This window comes from Linepithema humile, chromosome 6 (genome assembly GCF_040581485.1).
Source record: "Linepithema humile isolate Giens D197 chromosome 6, Lhum_UNIL_v1.0, whole genome shotgun sequence".
NCBI classification, from domain to species: domain Eukaryota; kingdom Metazoa; phylum Arthropoda; class Insecta; order Hymenoptera; family Formicidae; genus Linepithema; species Linepithema humile.
In genome coordinates, this window is record NC_090133.1 from 26,387,312 (window position 1) to 26,411,003 (window position 23,692).

General features: G+C 46.1%; 1 protein-coding gene and 1 long non-coding RNA gene across 2 annotated transcripts in view; both read left to right on the forward strand.

Moving 5' to 3' along the window:
* da (daughterless) overlaps positions 1 to 23,692 on the forward strand; it is a 110,669-nt gene that overhangs the window by 34,361 nt on the left and 52,616 nt on the right.
* On the forward strand, positions 1,992 to 21,240 carry LOC137000589 (uncharacterized). The gene is made up of 2 exons (XR_010890863.1): positions 1,992 to 2,131; positions 10,582 to 21,240. It is a non-coding gene; the product is annotated as an uncharacterized lncRNA (long non-coding RNA).

The window sequence follows — 23,692 nt, forward strand, 5'->3', positions numbered from 1 at the left end:
CTTGAAATTTCCCCGGCTATCATTTCCTTTTTACGCGTGTGCGAATCCCATTCCATGTACGATTTGTGTGTAATTTGTCCTTTTATCGCATTATCAAAGCGGATATAGAAAGACTTAATCGCGAAATCAATCATAACTTTAGTTACAACTTCGTTCTTCCCTAAAATATTTTATTTTCGGTAGTTTACTTCAGAAATACATATCGTACGTATTTGTTTTCATTCGTCGGACAGAAACATCAGGAATGATACATATCGTAAGTGTTTGTTTTCATTTTTCGGGCCAAATATATTAGATGCATTATCATTGTGTTGTCGTAGGTATACAACTTTGACCTTGTAGCGCGTATCGCGCGGGAAATGTTCCGCGATCGACGTCGCCGTTTTGATCTGAGCGAAACGCGATAACCACAAACGATAACGTAAATAGAGGCGATAAACGGACGGACGGAGGCTTTCGTCCCAGAGATCGACCGCGTAGTGGTGCGTTCTCATCCGCGGGGGCCGATCCTCCTCCGGCTTTGTCCGTCGTTAGCGACGCGCGAAACTTTTTATCTCGACGCTACTTTTCCGCGCACGCATGTACGCACGCACCCACACGCTCCCGTTCTCGGCTCCGTCCTGCTCTCCTTCGTTCGCTCTCTTTCCGACTCAACAAGTGGACCGATGTTTTCGGCATGGTGCATAGCCCGCGGATAAGAGAAAAGAGGAGAGAAGAGGAGAAGAGGAGAAAAGAGGAAGAGAGAGCCACCCACACTCACGTTCGCGTCCGCTTGTCGCCGGTACATGAACGCCTGTTTCTCCGCAGGCAAAAACGGTGGCCCTTTTCGCTAGGGGTTGCTTCTTACGAGTACGAAGTGCCAAAGGGACGAGAGAAATCGTCGAGCGAGTGAACGAACAAGCGAGCGAAAGAACGGAGAGCGAGCAGGCGAATAGTAAGCGAGCAAGCGAACACGACGGTGGCGCGCAGAGTGGGGTTCTGAACGAGCGCTAGAGGGAGGGATGGAAACCTATGGTGAAGGGGACGAAGAGAGCCATAGTGGTCGCCTCCCCCCACAACGCGTCAGTCTCGTCGCGTGTCTCGTAAAGAGAGGGTCTCTTGCGCATCCCGTTCCCGATTTCGGCGCTTCTTCCGCTCGTAAACGGTCAGTGATTCCGCAAACATAAGTGTACGCAATTTCGCGCTGTCTGTTTTCGCGATTGCTCGATTGTATTCGAACTGAAAAGAAATGCGGCGCGCGCGATAGGACGCGTCGCCGCCGTCAGACGAGTTTTCTCTCCGTTTGCGTTCTAACCTCGAAAACAGCTCCCGACGCCATGCAGCCAGCAAAGAACGGACGGCGATCGCGCGTGTGTGCATCCTGATGCGCGTAAATCCGGTGTGACGTTTCCCTGTGTCTCCTCCGTGCAAGCAAACGATGGCGCGCGCTCGTCACGAGTGAGAATTCGTGTCGTGAAAAGGACGAAGATCGGATAACGATATCGCCGCGACGATAAGATACCCTGTGAAGCATCCGTCGCGCGTCGCGCTCTCTCTCTCTTCTCTCCCGTTTCTATCTCTTTTCTGTGTATAGCCTAGACATCGTGACAAGTGCGTGGTATGTTCGACCGAACGGAAATCCGACGCTGCATCTCTTACGATCATTCCCGAGCCGCGAACTTCGTGAAACGGATCATCATCACGTGACGACGCGAATTCCTCTGCCACCGATCGTCTCTCGTTCTCAATTTTCTGTGCTCTCGCTTGTAGCATCACGATGAAAACGACGCGGGATCGTTTGCCACGAAAACCCGACGTTGCTAGAGTCTGACGCCGGCATATATCGATACAATTAGTCGCTCGCGATCCACGTCGTCCACGCCGCAATTTTGAACACTCGTCGCGAATATTCTTCGCGAGTTTACACGTGTTGTTGCTGCCGTGTCGTGTCCCGCGTGAGAAGATGCAATCTAACACGATACTGCGCTCCGACGTTGGTAGCACGGAAAAATTGATGGGCAACAACAATAATCTCAACAACAACGGCTCACCGGGGGCAGACATAATGTTTCAGATGGAGGACGAGGGACTCACACAGTTAGGGAGTGTTTTTCAATCTGCTTACCAGTCGATTGTAGGTGGGGGACCTCAGGTAAGAAAGAATTCATGGTCGTTCACCCTGAGAAATGGAATTTTTCCAATTTTAGACGAATTCCTTTAGTAAGATTTGCTGTAAACGTGTGAACATTATTTCTACATTCACAAGAATTATGAAACTACAATTTATCTTAATTTTACCGGTTTTGCTTAAGTAATCTTGTGCTCGATACTTTTGTCGCGTTTTGAAGTACAAGAGAAACAATGTGATTATCGACAGCGGTATAATTAATCTAGCAATCGACAGCCGTTTAACTTGACCGCATAATCGATGATTGCGTCTTAATAGATACTTATCTGTAATAACGCTTTCATTTTATTTCGACACGAGCTCGTATCTAAACCAATCTAGTGTTTTTCAACTCGTCAGAATGTGGTTGCGCTTGCGTCCGACGTAATTTAATCTGAATGATATTTCTGGATATGTGTTCATGTAGAGGGGGTGAAAGGGACGGTGGGATGAAAAGTCGTATATCGCAGGGATCTTTTCGAAGTAAAAGCGACTCGGAGTTTTCGCGGAAAATCTAAATCTCCCTCGAGTTGCCGACGACGTCTCGCGCGGGAAAGGCGTTTTTGCCAAAGCGGATTGCGCGTCAATCGAGAATAAAAGGGGTGGCGGCAGGGCGGATCGGGGGGAGTTGCACACGTTTTACGATTTTCCCCGTGCATTCGGCGGAGCGTGCGGAGCATGCCATCGGCACGGTGACGTCAGAATTACGTCACGAATATGGCCGCCCTCACGTGGGCGGGCTCGTCGTCGTCGGCTCGCTCTTTTTGTGTCGGGCGCCCTTCCTCGGTCATATAGGGTGCTCTACAAATTTTTACGACGCGGCGCGACGACTCCCCCTGTAAAATTGGACGTCACGTTGAATTTAACGGCGACCTTTCGCGTTATTGGACGCACGAACTCGCGAACTGCATCTTATCCAAAGGTCCACACACGTCGATTGAAACTGATGGTTTAACTTTCAAGCTGATTTGAATAAACGACGGCTTGAGTTTAGGTATGTGATCTAATATCAAATCACTTGAATGTCAGAGGGCAATTATGACATGTGCTGAGCTACAATATTGTTTTGGAATGCTTTCTCACAACCGATAGGTCGAAAGACGCCGTACGAGTTCCATCGCGTTCCCTCGAAATTAGAACAAGCGATATCATTCTGTGCTCTGGAGATGGAGTAAATCCCACATCCTGTTGATACAGTATCCTTTCTTCCCGCGCTATCGACTAATATTGCTTGCTCTAGTTTCACAATATAATCTGACTGTATTATTGCTGCTCACAGTGGAGCACGCTTATAACGTTGACGAAATTTATGGGCTCTTGTTCCATAGAAGACAATGAACGTAACTTCTCTTTGAATTTCTAAGAATATTAGTCCGGATAAAGTAAACAGAGAGAAACTGGACGAACATATTTTTGTTCACGATGCGCTTTTCGGAATGGACAAAGTACAGTCGCTGAAATATACGCGCCCGGCATTTCGGAGAGATTTCGGGGAAACTGGCGGCGCGATAACGTGGGCCGGCTTGTAAGAATTTTGTGAAATCAGAAATTCGTGTGCGCGCGAGTGAGGAACGTCGGGGAATGCTGTGTGCCGCCGTCGTCGTTGCTGCAGTCAGGGGACAATGTCTATTCCGACATTGCGAATCGGCGCGTATACGGCGAAGTGACTCATCATCCCCGCATTGTTTCGTTAAATGGAATTTCTATCTAATTTAAATGCGGCTTAGCTAGAAATAATGCGATTATGCGTTAGCTTATTCTGTTTGTTAATCTCCTTTGCACACCATTGTTACCCCGACGGCGGGTGAGGGATATGGGCGGCGGAGAGCGACGCGAGGAAGGGAGACGGAGAGCCCCCCTCGGTCCTCTCTCCGCCCCTCTTACGCCGACTTGCCGTTTTGTACGGCACTGTACATTATTTCAGTACAGTCTACACAGCCGCTAGATCCTCTCTGGCTTATGGACTGTTCGCAGCGGTTCTCCTTTTCGACTTTGAGACTGCAATTTTAATCTGTACCTCCCCCCGGCTCCTGGATTCTCCCCATTAAATAGGATTATTCTCGCAAAACGTAAATTTAATCTACTTTTGTTTTCTTCGATGTTTTTAATTTCTTTTCACTTTTCAGCCAGTTTAACAACGTCGAATATATAACGTGGATTTATCGAGTCGATGAATTTGATGAAAATTTAATCTATTAGTTAATTTCATTTTGTACTGCGATGCAACGTTTAACACTAAGTTCGCTATTTTCTAACTAAATTATGATGCGCGATAATGCGACGCTTAAGACGGAAGTTCGTAACGCTACTATGGCACGATGGAATCTAATTTGGCATTCCATTTTTAGAACATCGGCGTTAGATGTAATTGCGTGATGTGTAATTAGTTATTTTGGACTGGGCCTTTTTTTATATATATATATATATATCTCTCCGTCCTTTAAGATCGGCCGATCGGCACCTACGACTTATTAATGCTAACGGTACAAAAGTATCATAATTATGCCTCTTGCGTTGTGCCTGAGCAAAAGACGTATTTAATGACGCAAAGTATTATCAGACAAATGAGATCGAGTAGGCCACGCATTTTCACTGTATTAGATCGACAGCTGTCGGTCCATTATTTCAGCATCTCCGTCGTCAATTTTAATTCGCTTAATTGCTGCTCCTGAGAAAATAACATGGCTAATAATGATTAATCGAAGGATTAATCGCTTGGAATATTACAGATGCAAAATTTCAACGCTGTTTTGGCGAACAAAATGTTGTTATATTTGGAACATGATAATTAAATAACTACATAATAAAATTAACGGATTGAAATAAATTAAAGATTAATAAAATGTGAATAAAACGTAAAATATTGTTTTTTTTTTGTGACATAAATATTCGAACTCTCGATTGAAATGGAATTGCTATTAATCTCCAGTTTTTTTTGCAGTAAAATATCACGTTTGATAAATATAATGTTTGCAATTCTTTTTTTCTCGACGATTGTTTTGATCATCAGAACCACGGTGTCGTTCGTGCGAGGGAAAATACGCGCGGTGCATCGCGACGAGAATTCCTAGTGCCGTATTTCGCGGAAGTCACTCCGGATTAACTGCATTAAAGTTTCCCCGCGGCTCTCTTAAAATATTGCAACGGCTTAAACGTTTTTTAACGCCGAAACTTTTGCCTCCCTCGATTTATTCGAGAGCGAAATTATCCGTTATTTACCGACGAGAGAGCGGTAGGAAGAAGGACGGTGGAAGTTCTCTTTCTCTCTCTTTCTCTCTTCTTGGCTCACTTTTTTTTTTCGCTTCCCTCATCTCTCGGCGGCGCTTTCGTGTGTCTGGCGAAACCAGTTTTTGATCGCGCCGGGTTAAGGGCGGCCATTTCCGGTCCGCGCGCGCCTTCCTCCCTCCTTCCCACTCTCTCTCTCCCCCCACTCCGCGTCCCTCATATCCGGTACGGCACTTGCAACGTTTTAAACTCGCTGCTCTCTCTGGTACACTCGGACGACCTTTTTTTTTTCGAGAGCTTGTCGGGCGTAAAATCTTCCCCGGCGCGGCCTCGGGTCGGCCAAGGGGAGAAAGAAACAGAAAGAGAGAGAGAGGGCGGCGCTCGAAAAATAGACAAAAAAAATCCACCTTCATTATGAAACGTTATCTTTCTTTACGTCCGACTTAATTAGCTCGCCGCGTCCATTTTGGGGTATTACAATGCACGAGCCGAGCAACCCCGGGCGAAAATTAAGTCGCTCGAGCTGTCGCGCGTGAATCACTTTGATAGATTGAGCTGCAACCATAAAATTCAAATTGAATCTCGCCACCGCTACATGGCGACACCCAATAGATACATACGCGATTGTATAAATTATTTCTAAAAATTTTTATATTGTTATTTTTTGTTATTTTTTTTTTCTTTTTTTTAATTCCAGTTTATCCAGAGAAATTTACGTAGTGTATGCCTCGGCTAATAAGTAGATACGTGCAACAGACGTTTGCATTTATCCGACCGTTTTACGACGTCACGCCGAGACCTGCCATTTCGACGTTATTAATGAAGATTCATATTACGTGCTTCGCCGCGATGGCGCGTTTCTCTATAAGCCCGTTTCAGCCGGATACAGAGGAAGATAGAGCTAAGAAAAATAACACACATCTACCTCGCTCTATAACAAATGACTTGTCATAACTGCCCTCATTTTTACATAATCCTATCAAGGATTAATGAGCTCGATTTCTTTGCGCTTGCCACAGTTGTACAATTTAAAAATCACACGATTATTGTACATCCACCACATTTCGTGTTTCTTTCTACGAAAAATCTTGTTCGATTTTCAAATATTAAAGAATTAATACGTGGGATGATACAAAGAACGAAAACACGCGAGCGAAAAAGAAACGCGAAAACGAAAGTGGCCATCGGTGCGGTCGCTTCAATTAAGACGAAAATTTGAGAGAATCATGGGCGCGTGCAAGCCGGATCGGCAAGATCATCATCGGGGCGATCGTGAAAGCCGCCGTCGTCGAATCGTCGCGTTTTACGAGCGGTCCACGTGCGGTGATCTTCAGAAAAATAAGGTGTGCCCGCGCTCCGTCTTGGAGGTCTGTGTAATTGCCTTGAAAAAAAAAAAAAAGGAATCAATGAAACCGATAGGCCCATTACGTCGCCTCGTTTCACCTGCCTTCCCACGGTGCCGTGTTGCCGGCGACCAAATTTACTGCGAGTAAAACATGGTGCTACATGTGTATATTTATCGCGTATAAATGTGGATTCCAAACTCTTCTGTGAAGTGGCACTGATTAGTACTATTAATTGATTCTATGGAATCTAACGTCGAATATAAATTGCAGTAAAATTACATTGGATTTTTTAAGCAAAATTATGTAGCTGGTCTCAGATTTTTATTTGCTCGATTTGTTTGGTTTGATTTTTCTGTTGCTCTTCTTCTTCGTTATTTCGATAAATTGGAAGAAGCGTTATAATTCGTTACTCTGTACAAAATTATTGGCGATGAGAATCACTGATCACGCGCGAGTGCTAGGTTAAAAGCGGCAATGAATAGAATTGATATAAATGGGACGGCGACCTGGCTTCGGTCTCGAAGTTGATTGTTTTTTCTTTCCCCTATCGTCGAATTGGTCGACAAGTGCCACTTTATTATCGTAACGAGTTCGTTACCGTGCTTTTACCGAATCGTCAACACGAGCCGATTAAGGTAGAACAAAAATTCTCGTTCTCGCTATATACATCAAACTTTCTTTACGTTAGTGAACATGGTGTTTTAATCAAATATTTTTTCTATTTATATTATTTTAGCCAAATCTTTATCAGACGTTAGAAATCACTTTTATGAAAAATTATTCTTGGTCATAAATATACTATTTTATGATTCTTAAGCAAATAACGTTTAAAATTTAAAAAGAAAATAATGGTAATTTAATGTATGAGATTCGACAGAGCGACAGCATCCAATTATAGCGATTTTTCGTTTCGAAATTAATTACATTTATTTGCGAGATATATTTTATTGCGGTGGACTTTTTCTGATGAAAAGGGTGAAATCTGCGAGGACGTCGACCACGCTCGTCGGCCGAGCGACCGCAGAAAGCTAGAAACTAGGAGTCGCGGAAATTCCATGACGGCGGCAGTTCCGGTCGATCGTCGCCGCCCGTCTCGTAATCTATGGTTGAGATTAGCATTAGTGCTCTGACACGTATGTGTAACCCATATGATCGCGCTTGTAGCTACAAGCTACGCACACACATACACGCGCGATCGCCTCGAACGCGCACTCTCCTCCCCACGTCTGTCTATCTCGCTCGCTTCGCTTTCCACAATTTGCGCACAATATACACACATACGCGCGCGTAAACAGATACGATAGATACGCGGCTACAAACATATTCGCGCGCGGCGGCGGCGGCAGCGGCGGCGGCAGCGGCGGCGGCGGCGGCGGCGGCGGCGGCGCGCGCGCGAGGTATAATTAGACGCGGCCTAGAGCCGTACTAATAGCGGTATCCTAGGACCCCAACACACGTCCACCGATATATCCATTGCTGGTAACCATTATCCCCCGGCTCTGTTTGCGCGGATACGTCGCCTCCGGGACACGCGTACTCCGTGTACGCGCATCTATACGAGCATCTCTCCTCCCTGTGTGCGTCCGTGCATTTGCGTCGTGTCTACCGTTACATACATTGCATATTCTATGTATGTATGCAGTCGTGTGTGTAAAGCACATGTGTCGGTGTGCACATAGAGCGCCGTGTGTCGGTCTACGCATACGTATTAGTGCGTGTGTACACGCGGACCAAACGATCCTAATGAAGCCGCGTGCACCGTGCGATTATGACAATTAGCATCGGCGGAATGGAGAGGCCGAAAAGTAAGAAACGCGGATCGTCGGGATCATCGCACAGCAACGATCGTCATCTCCGCTCGCGCTCTCGTTTGATGTATATTTTCGGTCGGCTCGTGCTATAAATGCGGAACGCATATAATCATAAATTAATACCCGAGCAGTTACGACGACTCTATTTCGCGTTGTGTCGCGAGCGCTTATGAAGTATTCAACTTGCGTTTTCGACTGTGTATTAATTTCTATGAAGCTAATAATTCTTCTGGAAGACGTGGAATTGCAATTTTAGTGAAATTTAGTACGAGTATTATATTCCATGTAATTCTTCTTTTTATTTTGCAGGTAGCGTAAAAATAGATTTATTATTTTACGTTTATGATATTGATACAGTATAAATATATTTGGGCGACGAAACTTCAACTTTTAAGGCGCGTATAAACTAGCATAGTTTCAGATTTATAAATCTATTTTTTTCCACATTTAAATACATAAGCGAGTTGATAACTTATTTCGATACTTGGAGTCAATTTTTAGCGTGAACTACATCGGTCGCTCGCATCACGTCATCGGATAAATACTTAATGCCGAAACTTTACTTTCCCGAGTTTACCGTGCATTTAATACATATATCGTACGACCGGCGAAGTAGAACGGCAGTACGCCAAAGCGACGGCTGAAAATGCCGCCGTAAGGAAGCAACTACGCGGTGCCAGATATCCCGATTATCTTCCAACAATCATCCCCTGAGCATTCGCGCATATATGTATACGAAACGCGCTGGCATACATAAGCGTTTGCAAAAGCGCAGGCACATATATATGCGAACATATACGTATGCTGTGTGTTCGCGCGCGTGCCCACATACGTATGTGTGCGCATTTCCGTGTGTTCTCCGGCGCAATATAGCAGCAGCACATATGAGCACGCGTGTGATGATAGTCGAGTGTGCGTTCGTGTGTGTGTACGCGCGCTTCTGTATCCACGAGTACTATATGGACACCATATATATGTCCGATTATTAGTGTGTCACACACGCTTGATTTGGTAGCGGGCTTATAACGCCCGCTATAGTGCCGAGAGGCGCCAGCTGGATGTGTTTCGAAACATACCCCTGTCGTATCCTCGGTACGCGATCTTCCCTCTCATATACGTTCGCCCTCCGGTCCTCCATCGGCCCGGGGTACTGTTCGCGCTGATGATGATGACGTTGATGATGACGGGAGTTGCGATGCGACGCGACGCGACGCGACGCGGCGCGACACCGCGCTGTACTGAGTGATCAAATAATCAGTATTTTCTGGAGGTCAAAGCGCTGCAAGAATAGCGGGGGGTATGTGGAATAGGCGATGAGCAGAGCCTCACGAGGAGCATGCAACTCTCCTCTTAATATCAATAATACCTGTCGTATAATTATGCATAATGACAGAAAATTAAAATTGTATAAAATTCAGAATTGATTATTAGGTAATTATTTTTCCGGTGGTAAAGCTGCACATTATTTCAGCACAAGTGTAGTTTATGAATTACGTTTAATAGTAGAAATGTAATTACGATCGTAAAATATAGACTTCCACGATTTCGCATGATTGAAATTAGACACGGCGTACGATCGTGCGCGTATTTTAATTATTATTCGCAACGGTGCGGAAATTACAGTCATGCTAATTGTACGGCGTCAGTATTGATACACATCGCGCGGCAGCGGCTTGCACGATTCGCGTGCGCCAATAACACAGCGTGGGGAATTTATTAACGCAGTCGTGGATCAGTGAGTCGCGGCCGTTTAACGGCGTAACTAACGCGACAGAATTAGGCGTCACGATTAGCGTTTTAGCCAGCGGACTACCGATGCGAGTCTCTCATCCTAATGCCCGCGCTTGTGGGCGTCGCCCGTGATGACACGACGGGTTAGTTCGATAGTCCGACCACTGTCTATTGTGCTTAGAGATTTCCGTGTACTGTGTGCGCCGACCAGCGGACGCGCGAACAGCAGAATATACACACAAACACACCATGCCCGTAATTACACGCTCCCCGACCGTAAGATATGTCTTCTAATAACGGTCCTGTTCTCTTTCTGTTTCAGGTGAGTTAACAGTTCCTCTTTTCATCGTGCGCCGATTAGTACTGAGAGCGTCCACCGGTGAGAGATGTATGTTTATGTTTCTCTTTTCTCGCGTATTCTTTTTTTTTAAATTTTTTTTTCTAATTATAGTAATCTCTCCCGTGAAATTTTCTAATTTCACACTTATTTAATTTTTCTCTATCACGCCTGATTATGGACCTTGTAATTATTTTAATGCTCTGAAGCAAGTATATGTTTAAACGAAATGTATTCAATGTATTTAATCAAAATTATTTTTATTCAATGGCAAATTGCTAATTATGCTCGGAAAAAATGCAGATATTTTTATATTAACGTAATCAGGTTTATACGAGTTAAAACATAATTTTAAAGTTTTCTAAGACTCGAAGAGAAATATATTGAATCGAGAGCTCGAGTCAAGCTAGAGCGAGTAGCGAAAGACGAGGGGGAGCTACTGTGAAAAAAAAAAAAGAAAAAATAAAGAGACGCGTAGGGACCTGAGTCCGCTCCGGGGCGAAAGAAAACGATGGAAACATGGCGACTTTCGGGCCATATGGCGTTTACGGGTGCCCAAGCACCGTAAACTTTCATGGACGTAGCCTAATCTCTCTCTCTCTCTTCTTCCTTTTCTTTCTCTCTCCCTCTCTCTCTTTCTTTACCGTCGGCCCTCCTCCTCGCGAGAACAGGAGCCTTAATCAGCGACCGCCAGACTCTTAAAGGATGACGAGTGGTTTCGGCTGGAAGCCACGAACCGAAGGTTCTTCGCCCTTTGCGTGTCTAGGTCGGGCTCACGTAGTTTCAGAAGTGATTTTATTCTCCGGCTCGTTCAATCTGCGAGACCGGTCCGTGCTAGATCTATCCACTCTATTTTTCTATTTCTTTTTTTTCCGCGCAATTGCACTAGATTCTCTCTTTGAAGCTTTTTAATTTTCCTCGAACCCTATCGGTCTCTAGCTGTTCGCGATAAGGAAATAACACCCCTATCAGTTATATCTCGGGATAGACCGAGCATCGATCGAGAATAACGAATTGCGATAATGCAGTGAGTTCCATGCAGCGTAAAACGCGTGTTGCAAAATTAATGTAATAGCTGTTTAATCTCCGTGTTCGTACATTGCGCATCTTCAAGACGAGCAACAAAAGTTCCGATCGAATGTCTAAGTAGTGCGAAATTATGCGGAAGCGTTTCTCGCATTAATAAGCGTTTCAATCGGTGCCCCAAAGTCTCTCTTCTCTCTCTCTCTCTCTCTCTCTCTCTCTCTCTCTCTCTCTCGCGGAGCGCGCATTCCGTACGTACACGCGGTAGAATACACAATGTGCCGATTCATATGCGCGCACACACGAACACACACTCGGGCATTCTTGCCACCGAAACGGGCTTCACCTTCGACCCGAGGGATCGATCTGCATAGCGGGTAGCTCTCGCATAATCGTGCAAAACGCGCCGGCGGACATGCAGGCGGACGGCCGCCGGGATAGATAGCGTTCGCATGCACACAGGTGTGCGCTCGCGTGAGTATGCGTGTCCAGTGTGTCGGAGCTCTCCATAACGCGAACGTGTAAGCCAGGTTAGGCGTCTCAGAGAGGGTAAATCTCTCTCTCTCCTCCTTCTCTCCCCTTTTCCTCTCTTTCTCCTTCTCTCTTGGTGCGGGATAGAGCTTAGATTAGGTTGGCTCGAGCCAGTTCCGATTTTCGTGCTGATCTCGCGATAGATTGTGCCTACCTCCGTGCCTGTCTCCGTCTTCTACACTCGCAGTCTTTCTACTTTTCTCGGATCTTTCGTCGTTATTGCTGTTTATTGTTATTTTATAATTGCAATGATACACCTCGCCTTTCCGAGCCGCGTTAATTAACGACACAATTTACGAGATCATATTTTAGCGGATGATAGGAAACTTATCTGCGAGCTTATTAAATTCTACGTCTTTATTTTTAGATGCGCTCGTAATTTCAAAGTAGGAGGAATTCGACTTTCTCAATCTGCACAAAAAATATTCGCGGCAGCTGAATTGCGAGATAAATATTTCAGTCATCTTATCTCTGTAATTCGCAATTCACCTCTAGTGTTCAAGTCCAGTTATCTTCAGATGAAATAAAACGGGAATTGGTACGAGTTATATTTCACGGGGCGAGAGGGGGGGGGGGTGTGCATCGGGGCTCGGAATAGAAGCGCCCGAGCCAGTTTCGATTTCCGCGGAGATCACGCGGTAGATCGTGCCTACCTCCGTGCCTGCCCCCAGATTATTTCCCGGTGATCCTCGAGCGGGCGAGTTTACGTCTCTACGTGGCGGCTCTTGCCGTTATTGTTGTCGGCGTTGCCGCGCGCCGTGGCAACGTCGTACACTCAACGAGTTCGAAAACTTTTCGCGATTGTGTACGCGACCGACGAGGAAGTCACGAACTAACTTTTATCCCGAGGGATAGGCGCGTTTAGGACCATCGTTTTGCTCGTGTCTTTCGACGCTATCCTCGACGATTTTTTCGACGGTCATTAAAGAATCGTTGAACAAACCGATCTTGAGAATTATTTCGCCGAATTTTGCAATAACTTTCATTATCGGCGAATTTCGCCGATCGTGCAATCGATTGTGTCATAATAATGAACCGGGCACAAACATGAATGCAAACATGAGTGTTGCGATGCAAGATGTGCGAGATACCATCATGCGCGACGGTTGGTCTTATCAATCGTTGAATCAAATTCGGTAGATTGCATATAAAAATGACGTTAGTAATTTCCAGAAATTCGCCGTTTATCGCCGTGTCCGATGCAGATCTTTGTTTTTGAACGAAAGAATGCGATAACGAACCGTCACGATGCCTGAGGAGGTATCGAGAATCTCATGCCGTTTTGCGACACCTGGCCTCGCGAATGACCGATTACGCCCGCCCGCTGAAACACGCGATAAGATAAATTTCCGCATACGATCGAAACTCGGCGAAACTGAACGGTATCCGCGATTGAAATGTTTTCTCCGCGTAGGGGAGATACCCGATATACCCGGTGGTGCATCACAATAGACAGCCACGTGTACGTTGCTCGCGGGCAGGCCCGATCGATCGGTCCGGGATTACCTTATAGACAATTGCTCCCTCGCGGAGTAATTTCGCGAAATTGCATCGTTCCGCATCGCACGGGCGATAATTGTCATCGATAGATAGAGCGATTTCGCGCGACGAAGACTAGGCCCGGCTCGATTTCGCGGGGTCGATCTCGCGCTATACCGGGTGGCGGTGCGAAGCCGCTTCTCGCGAACGGTTGGTTGGTCGCGAAGTCGTCCTCGTCGGTTCTTTGCTACGAAATTATTGACTTTTGCTATAAATATCGTGCGCATCGCGGACTATAGCCGGCGTAGAGAAGATAGCGACTCTTTACCTTCGAACGATTCTTTCCGAGGTTCATACGATAAGCGTCCGCCGTGACTCATAAAAACGATATTTTACGAGGTTCGGTTACCAAATGATAACACAAAGTGATTGAAGGTGGCGGAAATTTTAACGAAAATGTGTTTTATTATTTTTGTAATCTTCATAAATTTGATGCATCTCGGTAATCGATATCTTACAAAACTTTCACACGTCGATATTGCGCTTGGCACGATAAAAGGACCCGAAAGCATTCGGGGCGAGTTCTGCGGAATCTCACGACGTCGAGACGCCGACGTCCCTCTCCGCTCGGACCAATCGATACGCAGCCTCTTCTTCTCACGCGTTCTTATTTCCCCGGAGACGTGGATTTTAATTCGAGCTGCGTGACCAGCCCCTTGAAATTTGACACGAAATTACGAGACACAGTCCCCAAGTTCCGGGCCGGTGACAACGAGGGATGGATGGATGGATGGATGTATATGTGTAGAGGGAGGGGCCTCTCGACTCTTTCCGCATGGACCCAGAGAATTATGGTTTTGTTGGTCAGAATTATGGTTGCGCGTTGCGCTCATGATCGTCATTTCCTAGACGCTTTGCGTCGCGTCGGCGTGCTCATCCGTCTCCTCTCTTCCCGTCATCTCCTTTTCCTATTTTCTTTTCGTCGGGGTTTTTTTAGACGCGGTTCTTCTCAACCGCCCTTATAATACGCCCTACCCGTCCAATTCCCTCGGACGAGAGGACGTCTAAGTGCGAGCGTCTCTCCGAAGAGAATTACGGTTGGGAAAAAAAACACGGAGAAAAAAATGTGGGCCTCTGTCGCGGGAAAAACTCCATCTCGATGATGTACACGGTCTAGACCGGAATGACTTTGCGTCGCGACGTCGTGTGCGTTTCTCTCTGCGGACATGATTTAGTACGATGAATGGTTTACCGATCGCGCGCATGGAGCTATCGGTGACGGTGACGGCTAAAAACGCAGCACCAATGTTCATTACTGGCGGATAATCAGTCACGAGGAATTTCACGTAGATATAAACGTAGATATGACGATAATTTCATATTGAATAAACAATAATGATAACATGAATTCGGCGAGCAATATCTAAGAAACAAATGCACGACAAAGATAATGTAACTCCAGGACTTTTTTCTCCGCTTCTTCTCTACCAGCATACTCTGCATTGCATTGAAATATATATGAGCATAATATAATCGTGATAGAGGAACCGTACATCCAAACATTTCAGACTTGCTGCCTCCAGACATTCTTTACACAGGTGCGACTTGAAACGGCTAATTCTTGAACGAATTCGGCTTCGATTAGTAACGATCGAATTGCGCAATCGTTTCTCATCAAATTTACGGAAATTTTTAATATACGTAATAAAGTATCTGGTTGACCGGAAATTTCCTTCGGATTTCTTATTAAAAATGAAAGCCGAACGAACGACTAATATCTTTGTTTCCGTAATCACGAATAAATATTGAAAAGTAAGATAATTCACTATCTAAATATAGATTTATCGAAATAGTATTTTCTACAAAGATTTGTAGCTTTGTACCTTGGAATTTTCTATTTTATATTTTTGTATCTCACAATTAGACAAAATAATCAATTTTTTTGTGTGGATAATTTGCTTTTTGGATTAGTCATCGCTTCGTTCAGCCATTCTGTTCTCAAAAAAAAAAAAAAAAAAAAGACCGAGGATCGATTTTAGAAGGATCCTAATCCACCCCCTGTTGTTCCCAAGGCACAACCTCGTTATTGCTGTTCGTAAAATAATGAGGTTACCAGCTGGCTGAGAAAAGAAAACCGGTTGCATGCTTTTTAAAACCCATAATCCTAGATAGGACCTGCCCGGGACAGTTCGTGCCACCGCACGAACAAATAGGTGGACGAACAACTGAACGAACGACCGAACTGACTGAACGTCTGACTCCCCGCGGCTGATCTGGGCCCCTCGTGACCATTGTTTCCACGCTGAAACGCCTTCATCCTCTACCTGTTCCGAAAAATCATTCGGGATTTGTCCAGATGTGCTACAATAGATTTCTCAGCTTTCCCATTTACGAGGTAAATTTCAGATCGTCAGTAGCCTGAAACCCTTTCACGGATTCCCGCAAACCCTTTTGCGGATATTTTGCAAACACGGCTCGATAGCCTCGAAGAGTTTGCTGTTCTTAAGACGGATTATCGACAGACAATATCGTTGCCCGAAACGAAAAGTAACAATGCCGGCTTCAGTGATATACGTTTGCGAAACATTACGGTTCTGTGATATAAATTTTCATTTTGTATCGCAACAAAGCGATAAATTCACAAATTTAATACTGACTCTCCGGACGCTTTGCATTCGGTCCCGCTGTTATCGGTTGCAATTTCGAGCGCGTTATTTACGCGCGTACTTGCGATTGCTCGTATTTATATTAATATTGACGGGAGAGCAATATTTGCTTACTCGTACGCGTTCCTGCACACGGCCGTGCACTCACACGCACACCAGCCCGTCTTTCCGTGCGCGCATACACGCGATAGCGATGTGAAACGATGACGATGCGCATGTGCCCGTGCATTCACGCATATATGCGTGTTAACGGCGCTTACGCCTGCGTATACGTCGTCTCCGTAGCAGCTGTCCGCCAGGTGCGTGGCACCGTCGACCAATCGGAGGCCTCCCCTTGACCGGGGGGTGCTCAACCTTCGGCGTCCTCAATTACCTGCGCTCTATCCTGCGGGATATAACCTGCCAGGAGGCATTGTCCATCGGAATAAATCCACCCTCGCGAAATATTCGTTTGTGTGTGAAAAAAATATAAAGGCCCGTCGGTGCGCGATGAGATTTTATAAATGCGTTGCCGGGACATTGACGTGTAACGGGAATGAGCAAAATGCTGCTCTTTGTCACGAGTCCAACGCGATTTTGTTTGTAAATTGCAAATTCAATATAAAAGAGGCTGCAAATGTCACAAATAGAAATGTCAGGAAATATTATTTTTTTAAACAATTTATTTATCTAGTACATTCAAAAGAGCATTTATAGTTCAGTGTGTTGGCGGCAGCGAGATCCTGTTGATGTTAGAATCGTAATTGTTATCTTAATAGTTCTTAAACGTAATACACAAGACTCCTAAGTGTTCAAACGGGTGTTTGTGCAGACAGTTCGGATAAACAGATTAAATATCAATGTATCTCCGCCTAATTACTGAAGAAAACTTTAATCCCAAGTAGCGAGTAGCGCGTGTTATCTGTTAAATTAATGACCCGGCGGATTGTCGATTTCTCTAATAACGGAGCATCATTGATATTCAAATGTAGAGAAGAATCGTCAATTCCGGACTCTCGCATCGCGGCGCTTTCCTCGGCGCCGTTTCCCCGTTTCAATTCTCGGCATCGCGCTCGCGGCACAAAGTGTTACCGTTAAATAACAGCAATAGCCGCAAATTGCTGGCATTAGACGACCGATCCATCGCGGGGAGAACGCGTAATATCCTCGCACGCGTCTATGCACCGGCACGTTGCAGCGGCTGCTGCACTTTTGTTCCGATCGCTCGCGGCGTTTTCTCTCTCCTTCTCTTCCTGTCCTCCTCTCTCAGTTTGCGCTCGCGCGCGCAACCGGAATCCGCAGCTGTACGAAAAGTCATTTTCGTGCTTCGCGGATGGTCACCCGTCCACGTGGCCGCTTGCGAAACAAGCGTCGACAAGCCCACCCGAGGAAATCTCGCGCGAATCAGGTACGATCGCGTTGCAGTTTGAGAAATCGGTGCATACGAGAGCGAGCCATTAAAGGAGATCGCGCGGCCCAACTCTATCCGTGGCGAATTGTCCCGCTCGCTGTGACAATAGCGCGCGTTGCCCTCTTGTCGACGGGGCTATAAAAGTAAAATAGAAACCAGCGATACTATCGCTGACCGAAGTTTTCATATCGCGCAAACAATTCCACGTTACGTGTAGTAATGAACCGCGATTTATTAGCGTGCGATTGTTCGCATTGACGACGATTAGTTTAGACGGAGAATCCTTATAATGCTGAACGATATCAGTCTCGGAAATTTTGTCGTGAAAAATTAAGGAAATATGCTTCATCGATAGAGTGATAGCAATGAAAAACACTGAAATAAGTAGTAATGTAGTTTATTTTATATTCTAAGATGTTTTTTCAACAAATAGAAATTAAGAAAAGATAATTAATAGCAGTTTAAATCATATTTTAAAAGTAAAGAGAGAGAGAGAGAGAGAAATAAAATAGTGTCTGCCGAAAGAGAGAAAAATGTTTCTCTCTCTCTTTCTCTAGATGTAGTGAGAGTTTGCCGTTTAGGGAAAATGTCGGCGCCTTTGAAACGCCCGCGCAAGATCGCCGGTGATTTGCCGCGGAAACATCGGTGGAAATGTCGCACACGTGCACCGCGAAGTGTACCCAGTTTAGGCCGCGCGGAACGATTAATAGCCGACGACGGAAAACACGGGAGAGAAAGAGTCCGGCCCCGCGGAAATGACATTTTCCTTCTCTCTACTTGGCGAAATGCAAATTGTGAGAACCCGGAGAATTGCGGAATCGCATCGCCAAACGCACCGTTCCCGCTCGCTTCGGTATTCAACTCGTTGCCTTATGTTGCGTGTCGAATGCGGCAAATTGAACAATGTGCACTCGAAGGGTTTGTTACAGACATTGAAAATGTCATTAGGAGAAAGTCGAAGTAGATAGCGTTGCACGATCCACGATCTTGGATGTTGAAAAATGTGATACAAAAAATATGTATCTCGAGCGATTTCGATCACTGCATTAAATATGTGTATATTTTCAACGTTGGAATCTTTGACCAGTTAGCGAGTTAATCTTATCTGAAATAACTTGGCGTACAAACGATTGAGATTAAAGGATTGTTCATCCCGCGGGCGATGTTCCGAAGGTACACATTGTAATTTCGAAACGCGCAAACGAGATTCCGATTAGGAGAACGTTATTGGTTTATACAAACGCCGTTTTCGGCGTAATCGGCGCAATTCGCATCTCCCTGCGATTTCCACCGTGAAATCGCTCGGTTTGCTATCAAACGATCAAAACGTTTCGCGCATCGTCGGCCATAGCCAGGGAGATTAATGACAAGCTTTGATGCGTACTAGCAATTATTAATTACGCGCATTAAGCGACGCCGCCGGACTCGACGTACGCACCGTGCGATGTTCAATCGCGTTAACTGTTAGCCTTAATGCACCAGGAAATGAACTTGCCTTCGGTGATCACGTGGCATCCGTTCATCGGCCCCGTAATCAACTATCCGATGATATCTGTATCGCGGCGAAGGGGAGTGGAAGACGCGAGATGTATGAAGTACCTATATTTTAATCTGACGCTTCGTTTTACCGAGATACGCGCTGTTGGAAATTAAAAGTCGAAGTGAAGGGAAGATAATGTTGGAATCAAACTCGCGCTAAAGAAAATACGACATCTGAATTCCGCAGCAAATTGGCTCTCTTCTTCATCGGCTTCATTCTTTATCGGTTCATCGCTTCCCTTTTTTTATTCTTCATTCACGAAAAAAAAAAGAAAAAGAAAAAAAAACCGATCCACTTTGAATTTCCGGCAGCATCTGCATGCAATATATGTAAATGGATATTCTTGTATCACTACATCAATGACAGGAATCATTTGATTGGCCGCAGAATATATTACGTAAATAAGTGACGATAAACTGTCACTCAAGGCGCACCGGCGTCGTCGTTGGAAATTAATTCATGCATTCCGCGCATTGTTCCGCCCTTTCACCTGAATTATATGGAGACCGATTCGTGCAACCGGATGCCGGGATTATTCAGCAGGCCGCCGCTTAATCGAGCCTTCTTAATTAGCTTCCAATTATTTTATCCGCGACTACTGGTACCTATCGCTAAGAGCGCCGCGCCGCGCCGCGCCGTGAGCACTCCGGGCGGAATCGGCCGATGAATTATTTATCGCACGTTAGACGGGTCAAGGGTACTCCGTTGAGTCTACTTCGTGCCAAAAGCCATTAGCTCGAGATGATTGTGGTAATTTCTCTCCGCAGCTTGCATCTTTTTTCGCCCGCGCGCTTTTCTTTGTATTCCGCGGAAAAAAAATTTTCCAATTTGTCGAACTCGATCCTCTTGCATTTGGGACCTTCGAGTATTGTTTTCTCGTTCTTTGAGTCGATTAGACGAAATAGTGCTGGAGGCAAGCACATTTCGACATATATTAACTTTCCCGTGAAAAGTTTATATTCGCCGCGAAGCAGTTTCGCTTCTCAAAACGCGGAAAACATGGCTTCGAACAATTGCTTCGCTCATGTATCATCGTTTGTCAATTTAAAGACGTGTGCGATTGACTTCGATCAGTTTCAGGGCTCACCATTTACATTCCCTCCGCCCTCCTGTTCGCAAGACAAACGCGTACAAATGGGAACGTTTTTCTTATCTTAACCGGGGCCCCTCGGTCCGTTGCTTAAAACGTCGTTTCCCGTCCGACACGTTTCGAGGTTGAAATCGATAAGAGAATCCTTTTCCCGGTCGTACGTGGAATCCCATCAGGATTTCAGTTTGGTCTATATACCCGGTGTCCTTCGGGGATTCGTAAGTACGAGTAGACGACGACGACGACGACGACGACGACGACGACGACGAGGAGGAGAATCGGTCGGGGCTGCCCTGAGGGGGTTGGCACTGACTACTTGACTGACAACCAATTATACGAGCGAGTTGGTCAGGCAGACGCCGTTTATATCGAACGAGAAACTCCGGATCTCCTTGGGTTAATCTCGACGAGGGGCTACGGGGGGAGGGAGGGAGGGAGGGAGGGGACGTCTTAAGAAGGATTATGTGCCGAATGAAAGAAGGACAGTCACGGCTGCACGCCAGACACGGAGATTTCTGGCAGCGTGGAAAAGGATCCGGCGATATTTATCGATTCGGGCCGAGTATTTACGTAAGACGGGGCTAGATTGTACAATCAAAGATGACTTCGCGTCAGTTTACGTAGTCGTTCACTGTCGTTGAAATTAAACGTGGGAAATCTCGTGGATATCGAAACCGGAGCTAATGAGTCGTTTTAATACTTGTCAAGTGATATCGCTACGATTCTTTATTCGTCGCGGCGCGAGCTAAAAACGCCTCACGCCGTCCGGAACATTTTTTCGGCGCGCGCGCGACGGCGGTTTCAATCAAATAGCTGAACTACTTAACTCAAATTGAAACGCGCCTTGTGCGCGCAGATATCGGCCGGTCTAATGCATCGCTTATCACGAAAAAAAAAAAAAAGGATCCCGGAACACGGGGGGAAATGTGTGTTATCGGATGCTTTAACGGTGTAGGATAGGCGCGAACGACATGAGGCGGTAATTAGCAGCGCGGTAAACTCGGGCGGTATCGTCGCTTCCGAGAAATACGCGTTGTCATTTTTCTCGTGCGACGCGCTTGGCTTCTCTCCGCTTCGTTACTTTGTCTTCGTCTATCTCTTTCGTCGGTGGATCTGGGATCCGCGTTAGGAGATCGGGATGAGGACGGGCATAGCAGATGGAGAGAGAGAGAGAGAGAAGGAGAGAGACAAGATAACCTCGGGGTGCAGCGAGATAAAAGCCGCCTGCCGTTTATTTTAATGAAAGCGGCCGATAGTTACGGGTCACCGAGGAGCGCCATGTTGTCTGCTCGCTTATCGCACTTTTCGTTGGTTGATTGACGCGCGACAGGAAGAACTCGGCAAACGATGATACCGAATCCGTATTCTTGTCACGCTTCGGGTTCTTGTCTCGCTTTTTACGCCGCTCGATTTTTTCCCCCTTCACATCTTTCTTTCTCGTTCGACAGTAAAACTTGGGAGATTGGGAAAAATTTGATATCAGGAAGCGATATCACCTAGCGAACGCGTCGCTATAAATCGGCACGACCGCGAGCGAGTGACTCGAAATCGCGTAATCAATTTTCGCGACAGCTTTTCGGTGTGCAATTTTACCTCTGGTTGCGGCTTAAAAATTCATTTTGTTAGCCGAACGAAAATTTCGACACGTTCGCTCGTCGGCGTGCGTGTACAGATGCCCGCTCTCCCGCTGGCGGACAGCGAAATTATTACATAATTGTTATTCACACTGGACGTGGAAAGCGCGGAGTATCGCGAAAATAAAGCGTACACACGAGCCGACGGGCCAAAGTGCCTAATAACGAGGCGGTCACTCGTTCCGGGAAATCACTCGTAATTCTCGTATCGGTGCAAACATCATTTTTGCGCCCTAGGGGCGATGCGGGAGCGGTTCTCAATTCTCTCTCTCTCTCTACTCTCGATGTCCGTTCCCCTCTTCGCAAAAGCGCGCGTCGCGATAATAACCGTCCGCGCGAATAACAATTTTCCACCGCAGTTTCCACCCTCGAGCGCGCGCGTACGACGGTTCCGAAAAAATGGTACAAAAATCGCCGAAAAAGAGTCGATATCAAAAATCCTATCGCTCGCGGGCGAGCGTTCCAATACCGCACCGCCGCCGTCACCAAAAAAACGTTGAGAGCATTGCGCCGAATTGTTGCGCAATCTTGCGATTCACCGTGCGTTATCATCCTTCGCGCGTTGTAATTATGGAGATTTGTAATAACGGATTGTTTTCGCCGCTCGCGTTATATATCGACAGGCTTGATCGATCGCTTATTGCCATTCGACGGTAGTTGGCTTTCTCGTTCCGGCGCGACTCTTGCATAGCGTTAAAGCCAGTTTCCTCGCGGGCTTAGGCCTAATTGTAATTATTATTATTATCACAGAGCGTCGTGGAACAAAGTGCGGGTTTCCCCTGCCGTGATCATCGTCATTATCTCCTTATCGTTCCTCGCATCGCATTACCACTCTCGTTTACATCAGATGCATGCCTGTTCATTACTACGACCCGCGATAAGAATCATTCTTATCGACTCCTCGTAAAAGGAATCCCGGGCCATACGATCGTATCCATTACGCGGAAGGATAACATTTCTACTGCCTGCTGTTGCGAGGTTTTCAATCTCCCACAAAATTCTCGGAATTGCGTTTATCTTCCCTGACACCAATAACGCGTAGTGTTTTGTGTGTAAAAAAAAAAGAGTAGCATTTACCTCTCGCGTTATTATTGCATTTGAATATAATTTAGAAGAAAATAAAATTATATACTACGGAGTGAGACGGAGAAAGCTTCGGATATTACTATAATACCGCTGCAACAATAGATTTAATTCGTGCGCGCAGTATACAATTGTTGCATTGTCGCCGCTCTCTTGAATCGGTCTGTATATCGGTAGGTCGGTGCGGCGGCGGAAAAGTGTTGTCCCGAATTATGCTCCGCCTGTACTCTCTCCTCTCTACTCCGCAATGCATCGCAACGAACCGGCCGGTCAGGATTGCACGACCCTGCGACGCGCGCGATTTACATATTTCGGCGTGCGTTTGACCGATAATAATGTTTCACCCCGTTTTCAACGAATGGCTCCATTACGGGTGGGTCGAGGCATCGTGGAGTTGACTTTCTGTTATTATGTGCTTTGAAAAATCAACCGCCCACGCGCGTGAGAGCGTACGGTGGCCGCGCGCGTATCGTCGTACACACAATGCAGCGTGTTCGCGCACAGAATCGTTCTTTTGTGTCGAGGCGCACGCGTACGCACGCACACGCGCGCGCGCGCGCTGACGCACGGACACGTATACGAACGGGCACGATAAAATAGGGGACGACTGTAACTTTTCACAGAGGCGGCGAAGTCTGCGCGAGCCATTGATCATCGGTT